Source organism: Erpetoichthys calabaricus, chromosome 11 (assembly GCF_900747795.2).
Source record: "Erpetoichthys calabaricus chromosome 11, fErpCal1.3, whole genome shotgun sequence".
NCBI lineage: Eukaryota > Metazoa > Chordata > Cladistia > Polypteriformes > Polypteridae > Erpetoichthys > Erpetoichthys calabaricus.
In genome coordinates, this window is record NC_041404.2 from 84,104,582 (window position 1) to 84,125,848 (window position 21,267).

Sequence of the window (21,267 nt, forward strand, 5' to 3'; positions counted from 1 at the left end):
CATAATCCTCTCCCATTCATGTTTCCTGTAGAGCGCTGCTCGGATTTGGGTGGATCAGTCTTGAATTTCAAGTAATCCAGCACTGTATTATAATGTAGAAAGGAAGTGCCGGGTTGTTGTTGAAACGAAAAGAGAAAACAGCCTTCAGTAAAAGTACCGTACCATGCTGAGCTTCGGTTAGGGAAAACTGCCCGGGCTTTTAAACACCCAAGTTGTAGCCCGTATTTTAAGAGTGTGCTGTTGAGGGTCATTCATAGTGAACTGATAACAATGCTAATGGAAGCAAATGTGTAAATAAACAACGATCTGAGTAAATAAACACATTCATAAGCACTACTTTTACGCAGCAGGTAGCCGGTGACCCCAGTCTGGTGTTAAACTATTGTTCGCATGTTTTTCTAAGAAATTCATTCCCCGAAGAGTCTGAGGAAGCGTCTTTAACTCAACTTGACTCGATATGCCAGTATAGGTGTGTGCCATCAGTGCGACAGTAAGGACCTGGCATTCCATCCAGGGTCGGCGCCAGCATAGCGCTATATGCTGCGATTGATTCTAGGTTCGCGTTTCATTTTTAGGTTTAAAACAAACGAATACAAACTTGTTAAATATCAGTCACGAATTACCTTCCGTAAGGCATTTCGTACACTGTACTTTATGTGGGATAATTTCCGAGATAGGATTTACCAACCTTTTTCTTTCATAAACAATGGTATTTTCCTTTTTCTAAATTAAATTTTCAGGGTACCTTTATTAGTGTTTATATGAGGGAATCAGGATTGATATCTACCTTTCCTTTGTAGTATTAATGCAATATACAAACATACTCAAACCTCCTAATCCAGGTCAGCACAGTTCGCAAGACAGGAATTAGCCCTACACAGGGCGCCTGGCCGTCACCGAGCTCATCTGAGGGCCAAGTGCAAATCGCCAACTAATGTCAGAAACAGGCGAGTCTTGGGCGATTGGCAAGAGAAAGCCACGTAGGCACGTGGGGAACGTGCAAAAGCCACACACAGACAACAGTCGGCCGCGGTATGGTATTTGGTCATCATTATTCTTATGTATTCATGTGGCTTTCATTGTTTATTACTATTTACTTTGACATCTTGTAAAGACTTTTGATTCAAACACAGGACGATGGATCCGTGAAGCCGCATTTTCTATCGTTCCCCAAATAATGAAATTTGCAAGCATTCCATTGCAGATTATAAAAATCTTGATGTTTGGAGTCCCTTTGATGAATACGTTTGTATTAAAGTTTAAAGGCGTTTACAGTTTTTGAAGGAGCTTGGTGCATTTTTTCAGACTCTTTAAACTTCTGTTGATGTTTTCTGTGACAGAAATCTATACAATTTAAAAAGGTATTGTTTTTCTTTTCTTTCGCTGGCAGCCTGTTAGTTCACAATGTAGTATTTGCTCTATGTCCTCATTATCTTTATGTTGTCCTCAGTTCAGTTTTTCAGATTATGTTTCCAATCTATACAGAATTTCCTATAAGATGTTAAAACATAAAGCTTACAGCCCTGTAAGTACCACTTCTACAGTCTTTCTTTATATTTTATTTTGTTGCCTTTATATGTTGGTGGTCACTAATCCCATTAATCACAATCACGTTCCTTCCCTGCTGCCCTCTGTTAAAGCTCATTTATGCAGCACAAGTCACATTTGTCATCTGGTTTGTGACCAATGGATTTACCATATTGTTGTTAGACAGAGAGATGGATCTGGGTTTTAATATGTTCTGCGAATATGCATAAGAGTGTTTATGAAAATCACTGATAGTCTGTGGGACATAGGCACAAAAACATAAACTGGTTTCTCTACAGAGATTTTAATCAATATTCTCTACTGCTAGTATATTGGAGTTAGGCAGCTGAAAGAGCCACCTATGTAGTACTATACTATATGAAAGGACTGATGCCTGGGGCTAGTAGAAGACTATGCTGTATGGTCTCTGTAGGCAAACCCCCATGGCCTCACTGTCAGCAAAGTGACTTCACAGTAGTTAATGCATAAAAGGAACATTACAGAATTCTACGACTAGAATTTGGTGGTTATTGTGAATACAGGTAATGTGATCATGAGCCAGATAACAGAAAATGGGAGTACTTTTTGGAAAACAGAGAACATGTTGCATTTTATGGTGTCAGGAAATGAAGTCTTTTGTAAGCAGTATAAGTGAGGAAGAAATTCTTTAATTTACTTAGTTCTAATACGTACTTTGTGTAAATGTATTTGTGGTTACCCTACCTACCTGCTTACCTGAATGTGGTGAGACTATTACATTTTCATCAGCTTGCATGCAGAAAGAAAAGAAAATATCCAATCTTTGACAGAAAAATTAGAAAACTGTCAGAAAGAGAGAGACATGTTACCTGTCCTTTTTGAAGGTAGCTGATCAAGCATAAAGTAAATGCTAGAATATATTTATTTTATGTATTGAATATGATTTACACCTTGTATAATTAGCACTCTGTGCACAGAACATTTAAGTCTGCATTATTTTAAACCAAGCTGTGAATGGGAATTAGATTAATGCCACCTTTATGTAAAAAAATGTTCAAATGTTTAATTATTTTTTCAAACAGTGCTTCTGTTTCTCCTTATTTATGCCTTTGGCCCATTCATTTGAAATGTCTTCATTGTTGAACTGGACACGTGATGTAATTTACCAGCAGTTCTTATAGAGAGGTGAATTATGTTGTAGTGGTTCTTTTGAGGACTCAAGCAGTATTTTCATTCTGATTCATAGATAATTGAATTCCATTGTGTGTGTATGAGGTATGCAAACATAGATAATCTCTTAAATCTTCAAAAGATGTCACCATTTTTGTAACTCTATATGCTTGTTTCCACAGTTAAAAGAAAAACTTAATGGTTTCGTAGCTTGGGTTAGATAATTGCTGAGCTTTGACATAGCTGCAGTATCATAGAACTCTACTCAATACATAATCATCAGTTTCATTTGCAGTATAACAAGAAAGCAGATCTACTGCATTAAAGATTTAGTGCATAGTAAAGTGAAATGCAAAGTAATTATTAAGTGTGCTACATAGTAAAAAATACGGTTGGAGCTATTTTAGATTGACACAACTATTGGTGACACTTTCAGCTATAGGCTGTAAGATTACTGCTGCAATTATGTTTTATTGTTTCTCTGAAGTTAGCAATTACCTGAACTGTACACATCTCAAATGGTTATCCATCCATCCATTTTCCAACCCGCTGAATCCGAACACAGGGTCACGGTGGTCTGCTGGAGCCAATCCCAGCCAACACAGGGCACAAGGCAGGAACCAGTCCCAGGCAGGGTGTCAACCCACCGCAGGACACACACAAACACACCCACACACCAAGCACACACAAGGGCCAATTTAGAATCACCAATCCACCTAACCTGCATGTCTTTGGACTGTGGGAGGAAACCAGAGTGCCCGGAGGAAACCTACGCAGACACGGGGAGAACATGCAAACTCCACACAGGGAGGACCCGGGAAGCGAACCCAGGTACCCAGATCTCCCAACTGCGAGGTAGCAGCGCTACCCACTGCGCCACCGTGCCACCTCAAATGGTTATATTATTTATAATTTGCAGTTTTTTAAAATATTAACATTCAGTAGATATCACAAGTATACACACCCTTGCTGAAAATGTCAGCCTTAACGTGTAGGCTGAAATTAAAGCAAATTATGTAAAAGCTTTCTTTACAAGATCTGAAAAAAAAATATATAAAATACACAAATAAAACATGTAATGCATTGGTTGGTTGCCTAAAGTGTGTGCACTGTTTAACTAATACATTAAGGAATCACCTTTTCCTTCAGTTTGGATCATCTCTATCAATATAGGCTATCTGGATTTTTGCCTTTAATCCCACTTTTCTTTGCAGAAGAGTTCAGACTCTTTCAGATTATAAGGAGATCTCTTGTACCCAGCAAAAATTCATAAGTTAGAAGTCCATTCAGGCACTAAGGAGGTCTGGGACATTGGTGTTATTTTTTAAGCCATTCTTTAATGTAGTTAACTTTGTGCTTCAGATTGCTCTAATACTGAAAAGTGGAATTGTTCTTTAACTTCTTCAGCTTTCTGCAATAGATTAGGGCAGCAGGTTTCTACAGATTGTATGCCAAAATATCTTGATTTTTGGAGCTAGTGATTCTTTCCACTATTCTGGCCAAAAGCTCTCATTTCCACTGTGGAAAAGAGGCCGAATAGCATGATGCTGCTACCTGCACACTTGACTAGAAACTATATTCTTTAGGAGATGAGCTGTGTTGGCTTTGTGTTGAGCATATTTTTCAAATTAAATTAAAAGAGTTTAAAGCCGTTTTCATCTATTCATAAGAGAGTGTGTTTGGGAATGGGTGTTCTTGGAAACTTTATATGGACTTTTGTCTTGTCACTCAGATATGTGGAAAATATGTAAAATTCTTATAATATGTAGAGAATAACTGGTTACTGCCATAAATTCCTGCAGTTGCTTATGACCCTTTTTCTTGTTCAATAACAAATTTTAAAGGAACAATCTGATCTTTACAATGTCTGGTAGTGTTATATTTCCTTCCTTTTTTAATGGTATTTGCAATAGATATATGCATCTCTTTTACAGCCTTCTCCTGATTTGTACCTTTCAGCTACAAGACTGCTGAAAACTGTTTTAGCCCATTGTGGACCTTTGTCATCTCTGCACTATGCAACCAAGAAATAATCAGAAATAAGTACAAGAACACCTGATTTTATTTAGGAACAATCAGAATTACTTCAGTTTACATGAGGAAAAGTCAAATTACCATTGTAGATGGATACATATCATCATTATTTTCACTTCCCCTTTTCTGGTATGCTTCATAATGGCAGCAAACTGGCATGGAGAGACCATGCCACCCTATCCCTAATTCAGTGCCTTTCTTCTGAGGAATTCCCCAAATCTCCTGGGCCATTTAAGAGATATAATCCCTTCAGCATATTCTACGTCCAGCCATTGTCTCCAGGGACATCCTTATTGCATGCCCTAAATTACCACAGTTCCTCAACCATATGATGAAGACTGAGTTCAGCATCTCTGCACAAGATTCTCATTTCAGCTGCATATATACTTGTGATCTCAACCTTTTGGTCACAGCACAAAGCTAATGACTATAGATGAAGATCAAAATGAGTTTAGCTTTCACTTTGTAATCATATGCCTGTACAACACCAGTAAAACCGATACTGCAACACCAACTTGTTAGTCAATCTCACAATCATCTCTTCCCTCACTCATGAACAAGACAAAGTATTTGAACTACTCTACTCTTAGGGTAATTATTTCCCCTTCTTTTTTAGGGAAGAAGTCACTATGACATTAGACTTGGAAGTACTCATACTCTTCCCAAGCACATGTCATTCCACTGCACACCTTTCCCATGTGCACTTTGGATCACAGGCTGATGAAAACAGAAGGATTACATCATCTGCAAACAGTGGAGATGCAACTCCTATATCCGAAAGCTCAGTACTCCAAATTCATTTTCTACTACTTCATACTTACTCTGTGAAAATCATGAACAGGAGAATAGATAAGGCAGACCCTTGATGGCATCCAGCTATCATACTGAACACAGTTTCTGCATAGCAGATATACTGTAAAGACAATATAGCACACAACACAAGTCTCAGAACTAGGTTTGTGTGATACTGATTTTACATGTTTTACAATTTGCGTTTAGAGTAAAAAAATATGAATTATTAATTGTTCAGAGGGGAGCTGAAAAACATACCAAATATACCATCTACAACCACTGAGTTGGGAAGCAGTTGAACTTCATTATGTAACATGTTTGTGTGAGTGAAATGAATGTCAGTGGCTTTTAAACTGGCAGGGTAGCCTTCACATTTATAAAACAATTAATTCTGAATAAGTGTTTCTTTTCATTTGCTATATATCATAAAAATGTCTATAAGCCAGTATAACCGAAATAGCATGTATTTCAAAAATTAAGTAGAGTTAATAAGAATGAATATAACAATCATTTGACAAATGAAATAAATAGCATTGCTTTAGCATAATAGATAGACACCTCATTACAAAACAAAAAAGTAAAACAGCTACAACATTTATTTCAATGTCACATTTTCAAACATAAGACATAGTGTTTTGCAATATGTCAAAAAAAGTTACAAGAGTAGAAAAACAAATTAAAAATAGATAAAAATAAGAATAAACAAACACCATAAATAATAGAAAATTATACCAGTAAGTATTAACTTACAATTAATAAACAAGTAATAGAAAAAGTTGAGGACAGAAGAAAAAAAAATTCTGGGGGTGAGACCCTGGATATAAAAAGTAAAATCTTTAGGGGTTCCAGTACCAAAAGACCACCCAGCCCTCATTGGGCATTCTAACTTGCCTGAATGTACTTATGTAGTTATTTTTTTTTTAAGCTTTTCTCTAGGATATTTGATGCAGTAGGTCTCTTTGACTGTTGGAGTATTCGTATCTTCCAGCATCACAGACGGCTATACAGAACTTTGATCAGGTGGTGGTGGCAAAAATACACCACCACAGGAAAAACAGAAAAGAAAGCAGAGAAAAGTAGAGGTTAATAATGGTTGTAAATCAATGAAGAATGCTATTTTTATGCACAAATAATCTGTTAAAAATAAAATTAAAATGTAACAAAGAAAAGGCCAAATTAGAAAAGTGACTTTTTAGAAGTTTGTTTTTTTTTAACGTTTCATGGTCTTAGCCTGGTGTTTCTCTATTAGTAAAGTATTACAGATAAAGCAATACTTATTTGATGTAGACATGCCACAAATGTGAGTCTGTTTTAAATGTTTTTGTAAAGAAAAGAAAAATCTAGCATTTCTGGTTTTAGGAGAGAACAGTAAGGATTATAGTGTTGTCTGTTATAATGATCAGTATTTCAGATTTGGTGCTGATAGCACACACGCACGAGTATTTACATGCAGGTTTAGCCGTGATTGGGAATCACTTCCTTCTTGTGCATTTTTTTAGATTTTCCTTTTTGACGATGCTATGTCTTGCTAAAGCACATCACATGGAAACATAATGTGTTGGCATGCATACCACAATCATTTTAACAAGCCACCTTAAGAAGAAAATAGCTATGTAAGGTAACCGGGGCAGTATGATTGGATGTCATGGCAATGCATACAGTACATACCTATGGATGATTAAATCATCATATCAAACAAACCTACCCAGAACTGTATACTTTTGTAACATCTTTTACATGATGCCATGTAGTACACAGTCATAAGCTTTTCCTAGTCTATAAAGTATATGTAAGCAAGACAGACAAACTACTGTCACTAGTCAAGTATTTGTGCAAGGATAGTGTTTGCCAACTGTTTCACAGTTAGCATTGCTCTTCCAGGACCTGAGGTTCAGTTATAGTCACCATTCTGGACATCCTCAAAGTTTTTGTTACACATTTCTACAATATCCTGAGTTGAGATCTCAACTCACTGTCATGCCTACCTTTCCGGAATGTTCAGATGACTTCTAGAACCTCCCTCAACATCATCTTTAGAGTCACTCTCTATGGCCTCACTCAGTTCCACCCTTGCACAGTAATTTACTTTGCCCACTACTACAACTGTTTTTTTTTCCTGTCAGTATATTTCTGTCAGATCTGGAGATCCTTTTGCCAACATTGCACATAAGGCTTCTTGCTTCAGCCTGACAGGATTAACTAATAGATCCATGAATTTTAGGATAAACTCTTCTGGATTGCAACAGAAGGCGCTGAGCAGGCTCCTGTCAGTCTATCTATCTATCTATCTATCTATCTATCTATCTATCTATCTATCTATCTATCTATCTATCTATCTATCTATCAGACACATCCATTTTGGTGTAGCGTGGTGGCAGAGCCAGGCGGTAAGGCTGGGGTTGAATAGAAATCCCAGCTGACCTCACCTGGAAGCGCTCCGTTTGCTGTGTTCAGAAGTACATCCACGTGGTCAAGGCCAACAAGTCTTCTTTAGCTGGTGCTGTTAACAGACTGCTTCTGAATGTCATTGTAATTCAGACGTTTCAGGTTTGCAGCTTACCACCGGCCATTACCACAGTGTACATCTTTAAACTGGGATGGCTTGAGGTGTTTGACCACATCAATACATTTGGTTTGCACAGTGAACGGGTAGATTGTGGAAGCAGAGTCATGTAGTCAGCTGATATCATCAAGAAGTTTTCCATTTGCAGTGTTTAGAAACAGTTTCTGCATGGCTGAGACAGGGAGTTCTCCTGTTAGCTCAAGCTGAAAAGAGACTGCTTTTGAAGACTGTTGTAATACATTACTGGTTTGCGGCTGGCCATCGGCATTTACAGCAGTTCATATCTGCAAACTGAGATGGCTGGTGGTGTGACTTCACAACAACACATCTTCCATGTCTGTCCAGCAGACATATGCACAACAATTTTCAGTTTTCTCTCTGCAATTTGAAGTAGTTCAAATGGAACAATCTAAAAATCTATGGCACCCATCTGGGAACTCATGAATATTTCTTTATCCACTTAACTTTTGCCCCATGGGACAGCTTCTGAATAGGAATAGGACCACTCTAAAAGTCCAGTTCCAGTTCCATTTTTATGAAAGGAGGTGACAAGACTATATCTAGCTAATATTCTTTAAGCTTCGTGCTTGGGGTTTGGTTCCTTCCCCTCCAGAGAAATCATATTCCATATTTTGAGAGGAAGTCCCCTTTACCATGGTCTAGTACTGGATCCATCCCACTCTTGCCAGTCAACAAATTCCCATTGCACCATTTTTCTTGTGAGTGGTGAGCTGACATGCTGGTTGTACTGAGGATCATTGAGGCGAACAAGCAAGCCATTATACTGGTCATATGAAACAAATTTATTATTTTATATTATTATTAATAATACAATTATTATTGTATTTTTCTTTTAAAATAATTACATAAAAGCTCTTATAACAATTATTTTAAATAGCAGTTAGATATAAAAATTCTGTAATCTATTATCAGAAAAAATTGGAAGACTATTTGTCAGAAAATACTATACTAAATAGCATCTAGCATGTGTTTATGAGGGGAGGATCCTATAAAGCCAATATATTATACCTTTTTAATTGGCAGCTGGAGTAGCGCACAAAAACAAATCATACAACATAATTTACACTTACATACCAAAGATTACTTTTGAAGTTATATGTTATTGGACTTAGAGGTAACTTATAAAACTGGATTTCAAGTTTGATACTTTGGCAGGAGATTAAGAGTCTAGATAAAAAGTGATTTCTCACAGGAGATGAGGACATCAGTGTTGTCCCTCAGGAGTTTGTCCTTGAGCCAGTACTTTTTCCTATTGATATTAATAGAATTGATTACAATATAGATAGTAAAATTAGGAATTTTGCAAATGACCCTTAAATCTTCAACCCCTTAGAAAATGGAGCTTACTGCAGACAAGTATAAAGTACTCCATGCAAGCCAAAGGAATATTAATTAGAAATTAAAGATGAACAATGCTATATTAAAGAAAGAAACATATAAAAGAATTTTATGTTGATGCATTGTTTCATGAGACTGCAAATTGTCAATTAGCTCTGGGAAGCAAAAGGTAACTATGCATTTCTTTAGTATGAACAAAACAAAGACACTCTCACTAAGGATATATCATGAAATTCTAATATAAAAGTAAGTTTATCAATACATTTTACCGTCCTGGGTATGACGTTAATCTGTATCCAGCCCTGCATATAGACCCTCCAACCTGGGGGCTGGTGGCAGAATTGGCATTCCAGCCACCATAAAAAAACTTCACACTGTTCCATTCCTCTTAAACCAGTGTGGTGCTGAGGTGTCACCCATTGCATGGCTGCACTCAGGTCCTAATCTAGGATCTTGAGTTGGTTTGTCATGTGGTGGGTGCGGCTGCGGCAATGCACTGTATCAGTGTGTGCTCCTAACTACATTTTAGCATTGTGCTTTGGGGTGAAGAGCAAAAATGCCCCAATTATTTTCTTGTGCTTTTTACATTTTTATTCTTTTTATGTTGCCTATTAAAGTTAACTTTATTGAAGCAGATGGTATTTTTGCCTTTAGGTTTGACAGATAATTTAAGCAAGTGGTACACTGCCAAAATCAATTTTTTTTATTTTACCAAAGGTCGTCCCCAGTAAGTTTCTGTCAATGTTAATGAATAAGCCGTACACTTCTGAATTGATGCAACTTTAACTTTTGCAAACAGAAAATGACAGAATGTCAAAAAACTAGTTTAGCTTTAGAAGTGGAGCTTTTCTGAAATGGAAGTTTTCTAATTGGGAAACTCTGACTTGTAGTTTCCTTCAGCACAGAAGGTGCACTGTGCAGGTGTATATAAAGTTTAGAAATATCATTACTTTTGAATGTGAGATCAATTTAAGGAAATCAGACTTTTTAAATCTGTTTTCCAGAAGCAGTAGATGAGTGATTTTAATCAGGGCAATAAAATGCAACATATGTTGTCAATGATTAAACCAGAAAGCTTTGGGAAGTTGTTAGTTAGTTGTTAAATTGTAAGTGTAAGTTTTGCTATTTCCAGACTTTGATAAGTTTATTCTGTGTATAACATTTACTTTCATGAAGTTCATTGACATTGATTGCTTGAGTGCCATCATATATTTTCTTGTACCTGCTTTGGTCTAGTAAAGGCCTCTGATGTAGTTTTTTTCCAGTATTGACCTCCAGCTTGTGGCTAAGATTACCCTCTTCATTTTTAGGGAAAGTACTTAGTGCTTGAGCAGACCACCTCCATTAGCCTGTAAAACACATTTTTTTTTTCTGTAAGAAATATTCCTGGATAGAATGGAAACCAGAATACAATTATACTCCAATACAAAAAGGCATAACACTGATTAAGTGAAACTTTACCTTATCCTCATCCTGCATGAAATGCAGTTTTACACTTAAGGTTTATTTATTTATCAAGACAGGACTTTTTAAAATAAAAGTATTAGCTTAACAATTTAAATGTTTGAGGAGGGTAAGAAAAATTCATTTTCAGTACCTCAGTGCCATTTTGTGTGTATCACCTGTTGAACCAATATAGATCTCCTACATGTTCAGACTGTGTGTAGGCTAAATGGATATGTAGCTGTGGTACTTACTGTAAATTAGGCAAGTATCCCATTTCCTGAAAGCTGTACCACTACAACAGAGCTAGGCATTGTAAGCATTTGGGGCCTATCAAGCCAGGTGACCCACACAAACAAAGATGCTCAGCAAAAATAACAACAAAAGGATATTTTATTAACAAAGCAAGGTAGGGTTTGATAAAGGAAAAACACAAAGTAGGAAATTTAAAAGTGAACACAATAATCATCTCTGGGCCTACCTGAACAGATCACAACCAGTTTCACCAGTGGGTGTTCTCCATGTAACATAAGAATTATCATCATTCTCACTTCCAAGCCATTCCTGAAGTACCAGATTCTTCTTTCCCTTCTCCTGGTATGCCCTCTCCTTAAAGCTACCTATGAAACTGTCCAGAAGGTCCAATGGGGACTACCAGATAGGTGGTTCTCCCAAACAGCCATGTAGATGTGGCAGACAATACCCTCAAGTGGTCATGGGAACACTAGTATCAATGAGACTGGAGTCTTTGTTGACCCAAGTCTGTATTGGCATACATAAATATGCTAATATGCTAAACATAAATGGCATTAACAACTCTAGTACTTTCATAGTATAGAAAAGTGATTAAATGTTGTTTGCAATAAAAATACATTTTTTAACAAAGCCTGCTTCCATTCTGAAATTAAATCTGGCAAACTAGTGATAGGTCAAATATTAACTATATACAGTTTTTAAAATTTTACTGGAATTTTTTGAAATGTATAATTTGTTCTTTGCTTTGCTAATTTACATGTTAAAGTTTAAATGGATGATATGTTGTAGTAGTAGTAATGTAGTGTGGTACATATAGTTACACTATGTGTTATACATTTATAATAAATGTATTAATATGCAGTGCTGCCACATTATTATTTTTATTATTATATTCAAGCATGGCTGCTGTCTGTGCTAGATTTGTATAATCTCCCCTTGTCTAGGTGTGTTTCTCCTCATGTATTCCAGTTTTTGTACCATGTTGGTTGACTGACAATTATTAATTGACCAGTTTGACCAACCTTGTGGATATGTGAGATGCAAGTTAGGGTTGTGTGGTTTACTTACCCATACTGGAAGAATACTGAAAAAAAGCTAATTTTAAAACAGTATGGTACCAGTATTTCCTCCCTGCATGGAGTTTGCATGTTCTCCCCGTGTCTGCGTGGGTTTCCTCTGGGTACTCCGGTTTCCTCCCACAGTCCAAAGGCATGCAGGTTAGGTGCATTGGCGATTTTAAATTGTCCCTCATGCGTGCTTGGTGTGTGTGTGTGTGCACCCTGTGGTGGGCTGGTGCCCTGCCCGGGGTTTGTTTCCTGCCTTGTGCCCTGTGTTGGCTGGGATTGGCTCCAGCAGACCCCTGTGACCCTGTAGTTAGGATATAGTGGGTTGGATAATGGATGGATGGATGGGTACCAGTATTTTCAGGTCTGGTATGAAAAGTAAATGTCAGCTTTTCTCTCAATCCACCATTAACATCGCCCCCAACCCCCTTTTCCTTGAGACTCGCTATTGCAGTTGTGGAAAAACTTCAGTTTCATAGACTTCACAAAATGATACTACATGCTTCGATGTGATCTGGACTTCACACTTATTAAAAGGAAGGCAGTACTTATTGTGGTATGATGGCGCGATGCACCGGGGAGGCAATACTAATGTGAGTGAGTAAACACTGCAGTGGACTGGCATACTATTGGTATTGGTTCCTGCATTGCACCAAAAATTCTGAAGATCAATTCTGGGAGTTTTAACCTTGTACTGGACTGAGTGGGTTAAGAAAATTGGAGACTGAAAGTATAGTCTCAGTTGCCAGGACTTACTAAGATAAATCGAAGGATGCAAGCAGTCTTTTTGCCGTACTACTAAGGTTCATGGAGGAAAACCAGATGCCTCTTTTTTTCTTTTCAGGCAACAGAAACAGCTGTTTTTACATTGCAGTGCTTTGAAAATAGATGAACAATTAAAATACAGTGATTTTCTTTGAGATTATTTTGCCTTTTTTGCCATAGTTGCACACTAAAAAATAACTAAATATTCAAGTGTTCCAGAACTATAATATGCAATGTGATGAGTTCAATACATTCACATTAATTCCCTTTTTAGTTTAGTACCACAGCATTTGTGTATTTTTTTAAAGAATATGTGGAACAGAACAAACAGTTTTATGCAGTCATTACTTTGCAAGTGTTTTTTGCTTATTAAAAAGGAGGAATGACTTTGCATGTGAAACTGTGTAGAACTTTTTTCAGATTGACTCTTGCTAAGAAGCATAGGCAACTGGCATTTCAGCATGGAACACATTTATTTTTTATTTTTGTTAATTAAATGTAGCATACTTAATTAATTGAATTTTCCATTCAGAAATAATTCACATTGTCCTTGACAGACAGAGGTGTTGAGTTTATCAGGAATTTGACCTAATTAGACATTTTGACCCTGAAACAGATTACACAGGTTTGAGAATGTAATATTATGACATGTATGAGAATGCAGTATTATGAATTTTATATGAAATAAGTGCTTCTACTAATGTTCTATCTTATTCTGATTAGAATTTTGCACATACATATTATAAATAAGTTGTTTAGAAATACTGACAAAAGAATTATGCCTGTGTACTGTTGATTAGAAGACAATTATGTTTTTGTATTAATAATGTAGAAAATAATTTGTTAAAGGTGCCTTGTAATGATATTTTTGTGCTCATTCAAGTTAAATTTAAATACATCTAGTGTCCTTTCCTGCTTACACGGCACAAGTTCCTGCAAGAGTAGGCCTCATTTCCCTGAAAATCTCATATGGGATAAAGTGGGTTTGGTAAACAGATGGATGGAAGAAATGCTTCTTTATCTGTTTCTTTTGTTTTTATCTTTTAACTCTTAAGTATGAAAGTATTTGATTGAGGCTATTCATTACGCAACAACATGACAGCATGACAGGAAATAAATACCATTGCAGACTGTTAATGTAGTCCATACAATGGCATTACTTAACTTTATGGAACGTGAAAAATGGGTAAGCAGTGTTCTTACCTTGTGGGGAATTCTCAATCAAAACCTTTTGTGTTCTTCTTTTATATTATACTTTCATACAGTTTTTCTCTTTAGAGTTGAATGTGTAACTTTGTTACATCTAAAAGTTACTGTCTTAGCCTCCTCACAATTAGGCTTGATTTGTCCAGTGACTAATACATCACCCAATTAAAATTATATATTAGACAAAATTATCTCAAGTACATCTACCCATCCTAGTATAACGTGAAATTTATATGTTAAAAGAAATCTATGGAGAATTTTAAACTTAAGCCAGTTATGAATATAAGAGAAGTTAGAAGCTGCAACAAACTATATATGAAATATGAAAGACATTCCGTTCATATAAGTAACATGAATAAGGGCAAACATAATTCTGGAGAGTGTTGTGTATTGAATGAATGCTATTGTTCTTTAAGAGAATGAAAATCCACAGCACTGCAATCCCTGCAAATGTCCAAACTGTTTAAGTTAAGATTTAAAGCTTTGTAAAAATTGCCAAAGATCCACATCAGTAAGATATAATCTTGTGCTTCTAGTTTGACATCTGTTTTATTATTATGACATGTCCATTCATGCATATGAGAAGATCGACAGTAGCATTTCAGGATAAAACTGCATTGCTTGAGTTCAACAATCTAATATGCTAGCTTTTCCTTCCTGTGGGAAGTCATATGTCTGAATCGCAGATGGAGGCTAACCTATGGCAGACATGGTGTGAACCTGTTGCATAATTATTAAGTAATTCCTATCAGAAATTACTTTAAACAGACACATGTAAAGTAGACTTGTAAACTGCATCACTGTTTTAAAAACAATACTGTGCTCATTTAGAATTTACTGCTAGAAATGTATGCTAGACATTTATTTTTATTTTTGTCTTTGCCTGAACCATGTCATTTGTATGGATTTCACTTTAATGACAGTTGTAATTTTCTGAAGGGTGCCGATCATATGCAGACAAAACAGTAATTTTCATTTTTACTCTGACTTAGTTTGCCTCCTAATGATACTCATTCATTTACACACTTAGCCAAAAAAAAAAACAAACTCATGCCTTTTTGAATTGAGTAGTTAGATTGTCTATTTACAGTACTTCAATAAATTCTATTGACACACTTTAGTCAAATTAAAATTTAGCTGCAAAGGTCCTATGAGCAAGAAAACTTCCCTCAAATATCAAGAAATGCTTCTGATTCAGTTTAGGATTGAATTACAGACACTCCTTTGCCACGCTTTATAAAGCTTATAATATGGGATCTCAAGATGCTGCTTTTCAGCATCATATTCCTAGATGTATTGTTCCTGTGAAGTTTCCACATTCTCTCTATGTTTTCTCAAAGTTTGCTATAACATCCATCCATTTTACAACATGCTGAATCTGAACACAGGGGTCTGCTGGAGCCAATCCCAGCCAACATAGGGCACAAGGCAGGAACAAATCCCCGGACAGGGCACCAGCCCACCACAGGGCACACACAAACACCCACACACCAAACACACACTAGGGGCAATTTAGGATCACCAATACACCTAACCTGAATGTCTTTGGACTGTGGGAGGAAACTGGAGCACCCGGAGGAGACCCATGCAGACATGGGGAGAACATGCAAACTTCACACAGGGAGGACCCGAGAAGCGAACCCAGGTCTCCTTACTGCGCCACCGTGCCGCCCTTAATTAATCCATTATTTACTAATTAGTGGGTCTGACGCTAAAGTAGTTGCAGCCTTTGATTATTCCGTGTTGTTTACCTGGGTGTCTGTTCTGCTCGTTTTTAATAGTCATTAATAAGATACAATGAGGGGGGGAAACTGCACAGAGAAAGGGCAAAATATAATGAAATCAACAAAAGAGAGTTAAGCATTTAAACCTATAGCAAAAGCAGAAATACTGTATTTCTAAATGTCTTATAAATGTAAAAATCATGCTGCTGTGCTTTTCCAAATGTAGAATAAGAGAAAAAAATACCAGCTAATTATGAATCTGGTTGGAACAAAAACCAGCAGCCACAGTGGGTCCCAAGGACCGAGTTTGGGAAGCACTGGTATATGGAACTTACAATGTATGATTCATATTGTAATCAGGATTTGTTACTGCCTTGTGCCCAGTATTACAGGGATAGGCTGTGGATCTTTGTGACTCTGGATTAAGCATGCTTGAAACAGATAGTATGACTCTTTAAGGAGCAGTATAGCATTTTGGACTGCTCCATTTGTACTACAAGTGCACAGTTTATTTATAAAGCTTCTCAGAATTATTCATGATGATATACTTGAACAAAAACGTCCTTTATATTTTTTAAATGAGTGTATATTCTAATGCAGGGCAACTCAGTTACATCTTGGAGGGCCACAGTGGCTACAGGCTTTCAGTTTAACCAATTTCTTAATTATAACCAATTTATTTACCACTAAAACAATATATTTTTTGGGCTTAGTTTTAATTAACTTTCTTGCAATGATTCCAAACTCTTAATTGCCTATTTTAGTTTTAAACGGCTGCATTTTTAATTGTTGCCTGTTTTCTTAACCAGCTAACAGATAAAAATGACAGAGAAAACCACCAGCTCTCCATCTAATGTGCTTCTATTTAAACCTGTGTATATGCCTCATGAAATATCTAAGTGTTTTGAAATGAATGAGATAGAAGGGAAGAGCGAAGAGGTACAAATCTGTTCTGGACCACAAAATATATGAGTAATATTCTCAGAAAAAGAAAAATCTATAATGTGATAAAGATTTGTCTTAGAAGAATCAAAGCACTAACAAGCTGTATAACTAAACTGCAAGTTATATTGTCTACTAGGCCTGGCTTCTAATTACAAATTTGGTTGGAACAAAAACTTGAAGCCACTGCGGCCCACCAGAACCGTAAATAAGGACCCCTTGTCTAGTGACTTAGGCATTTGAGGTGCTGGTCTTCAAATATTGAGATTTTATAAACTTAAATCTAAGTAAAATTCGATACTTTCCTTAAAATATTTTATCTTTTGATCATTCAAACCCATTTATAATGTAGAAGCTTATTAAATTTAAGACGCTTTTGTTTTTTGAATTAAAACAAGAGTAAAACATGCAAAAACATAGTCGTCTAGTTTTCTCTCTAAACCCTGCCAGCACAGGTTATGAGATCTTTGTCTATTCTTTTCTATTTATGTGTCTTGCCCGATTACACACATATCCACAGTCTTACTCACCTTAAGTTATCCTTTTGTCCACTAGGTTTATGGAGCCCTGGTAAAGAACTGCCATTTATAACTCACTAGGTATCAGGCTTCAGAGAGCTCAATCTAGGCATGACAATAACACAAACATCAACTGCAAAGAAAAAAAAATCTAAATATTTGAGGTTTAAATATGACAGGTTCCTCCAAGATTGTCTCCAGTTATCTTCTAATCACTTGCACCTGATCTGGTGTATCTGATTCTTATTTTAGGTATTTGAGGTAGTGATAAATATAGGGCTGTACTTACTTTTGCCACATGTGAAATTCACATTTATCTTTCCATCCATCCATTTTCAAACCTGCTTTTTCTTAGCCAGTTTGTGGTGAAGCTGGACTTCAAGCTTTCAAAATATTTACAAAATATGTACACAATATTCACGCACATTAGGAATCCCAAGAACAAGATTTCACCAGTTTTGGAATTATGTCTTTTCATCTGATTTTCAATATTGTAACATGATGACTCAAAACTGAATCACTATATTCAAATGAAAAGTGACACAAATATTAGCATTGTAAAATACTAGACTTTTTTATTAAGGTCACTGCTGCAGATAATAATTTTGGCTTTTGTGCACATTGGCCATCAATATCTTTCTGTTGTTGATAAATGATTTGAGGACTCAGTGTTTGGCATTTTTGCCTTGTAGATAAAGTGTTTGAATCTGGTGCTTGGTTCTTGCCTGGGTGGATATACCAGATTATTCCCATGTCTGTGTGGCCTTTCCTCTTAATTCTCCATTTTTTGCTCCCAGATCCCTATAGATGTGACAGATTAGGTTAATAGGTTTGGTCACCATGCAACGTGTTAAGTGTTGTTTCTTGACTTCTGCCCAGTATGGCTAGAATAGGCTGTGGCTCACAGTTACTCTGAAATGAGAGTGAATTAATTTATAAATATAGGAATGTATTCATTGTAATTTTTTTAGAACAGTTACCTTATTCTTGCACTACTCTTATGACATAGCACATGAATGTGTGATGGGAGATTAAAAGAGTTGATTGGCATTAAGTGAATTTTACAAAGTATTTTGAAGGTAATGTGGTCAGAACTAGAAAGGCCTCAATGTAGAAACATATACTTAAAAAACAAAGAATCTAAAAGTTTATTGGCAAGTCTATGTTCTTACACGTTGTACATAATATTCTCACAATGCTAGTATGATTAATATAACATTATTATTAAATTCATAGAATTTTTTTGTTTAACTAGAAATGTCAATCAACAACCAAAAACAAACCTTGTTGAGCTTGATTTCCATTGACATAGCAAATCACACTTGCACACCCACACATTCCTACTATATTGCTGTATAGTAAAGGCCAAAGGATATGACATTTTATATTGGTATTGCTCTCTAGATTAGAAAACAACTGGCACTAGGGATGTAAAAGTCTGATCTATTTCTCTGAAGTCTAATATCATTATAATTGTTCTAAGAAAAATCAGCATGGAAAAAGATGAGGAATTCTACAGACTAATTCTAAGGTTCTTCAAAGTTGTTTTTTAAGTGGGGTACATTAGCCTAGGTCAGTTAATTTTTCTTAGCATTTATTTGAAGTATAGCAAGGATTGTTTAAATCTTCTCTTCTTCTTCATTTGGCTGCTCCCGTTAGGAGTCACCACAGCGGATCATCTTCTTCCTAAAATGTAAAAATATGTAAAGTTTGTTTTCATTATGATACTGTTCCTCAGTTACTTACTGTTCATAAAATGTGGGTTTTCCCTTTTCCTGCTCTCATGCAAAAGCAGAATGTCTAATTAAACATGATGTTTACTCATACATTATTATAGTTTTATGAAAAATTATCTGCCCAATGCCTGATTTTCTGCACTACTGCACATTTTTCACAGTGACTTGTGCTGCGTTGTGGTTATATATATATATGGGAGAGTCTGATGAGAAAAACGCAGAAAGGTTTTGCATGCATGTCATTTGTTTAACTTGAGTTTTAAAGTTTAATAAACCTACTGCAACCCCACACTCTCACCACACCAGTGAACTGAAATTAACTAAATGAATAAATGGATAATTTTAGTCAACCATTTGAACATTTTTTTAGCAGTCAAGTCCGATTTAGTTATCCCTGTCCAATTAAAATATGCCTAACTTTGGTCAGTGTTGTTAGCATAGAAATAAGGACAAAAGAAATTCCTGAAAACCTCAGAGGAAAGAATATACTGCGGTTTCTCAATCTGGAAATGACGACATAGCCGTTTTTGCAGCTGTTAGGCTAAACTGAGAGCCATATGGAGTTCATGACTCCACCATCAAAAAGACACTGGTTGTGTCAATACCTAGGAAAAAGCTAACACATCATTTTTCACTATGAACATCCTATCACCAGTGAAGCGTGGTTTGGTAGTGCGGTGTAGCATTTGTGTGTCAGGACCTGAAGAATGTGCTATCACTAAAGCAGCCATAAATCCTGCTCTGTATCAAAGAATCCTTTAGGACAGTGCCAGGTCTATTGTTTAGGAGGTGAAGGACAGTGCTCATCACAGGAGCCTAATTAGTATCTACAGAAAATGTCTGGTTTGAGTTTTTACTGCTGAAGTTGGCACAATCAGATAAAGAGTCCATTTGGGTAAATCATTTTTATTTAGGAACATTGTTAATTGTGTAACTTTCTTTAATAAATAATATGTATTGATTAAAGATGTCATACTTTTCACTTTGAAATGTATGCAATAATGCTGAAAATAAGATAGGAGTATACTTTTTATGGCAGTGCATGTAAAGTAAACAAAGTTAGAGAAGGGCTATGTTTCCGAGTGCCTTTGCAAATGGATAAACAGTAAAAAGCTAATTCTAAACAACATTTTGGAAGTTGAATCTGCTTAAGGTATAACATATACTACGTGACGTCTACTGTCCGCTTTCGGGGTGTTGATTTATTACTCTTTTTATCTTTATTTTATTTTATTGTAGAATCAACTCTCGGCAGCGCAGCAGGGCGGCCGTGGGGCGGATGCGTACGCGCCGTTCTCATTCCCTACCACCTTCTCTAATCATTCTTGAGGCAGGTTGATGACTTAAGTGCCAGATTAAGTGAAAGGTTAAAGAAAACGTACTAAGTAATTACAACACAAAACTAACTTAATCAGTTTTAACGCGAAAAGATGCCGACGAAAGAGAAGCAGTGGGTCGCTAGGGTGGAGTAAAGAAGAGCTGGCTCAGGAAGCAGCAAGCACATCAACCTCTGAGCAAACGAATGCTAAACGTACAGAGAAAGATGATGAAAACTATGAATGCTCAAGTCAAGTGTATTCACTGCACGTTACCGTGCAGTGCGCCATTACTGGTATTTTAATAAAAGAATTTGAACAACATATAAGAAGCGTATAAATTATTAAACAGTAATACATGAACATTTAAGAAGTAAAGATACATTGAGTACTACTGCAGTGCTTTCGGGTATACTACATTTTTTGTTTGTCGATTATGTGCATAAATGTATAAATTTTTTGGCATACCTACCCGAGAACACGCGACATATTACTGACCGTGGGAGAAGCATGGATTTTAAACACACGTTGAGCTCATCTGCTGGAGTCCCTCGTGGAATAACTGGTAATGTTTGACGAAAATCTCCTGCAAGTAAAACGACAGTACCTCCCATTATTTTGGTAGGATCTCAGAGATCTTGCATTGTTCGGTTCAAGGCTTCATAAGCTCTTTTATGTGCCGTGGTGCACTCATCCCAAACTATTATCTTTGAATGTTGCAAGACTTTTGCCTTTCCAGAGCTCTTGCGTATGTTGCAAATTGGATTTTCGTCGTGAGCGAGGTTTAATGGTAATTGCAATGCCGAATGTGCTGTACGGCCTCCATCTAATAATGTAGAAGTGATTCCCCATGACGCTACAGCCAGAGCTATGT

The 21,267-nt window shown here is 36.4% G+C and overlaps 1 protein-coding gene across 2 annotated transcripts in view; it reads left to right on the forward strand.

Annotated features, from left to right (window-relative positions):
• Nucleotides 1–21,267, forward strand: part of psd2 (pleckstrin and Sec7 domain containing 2) — a 265,093-nt gene that overhangs the window by 165,505 nt on the left and 78,321 nt on the right. The window lies entirely within an intron of this gene.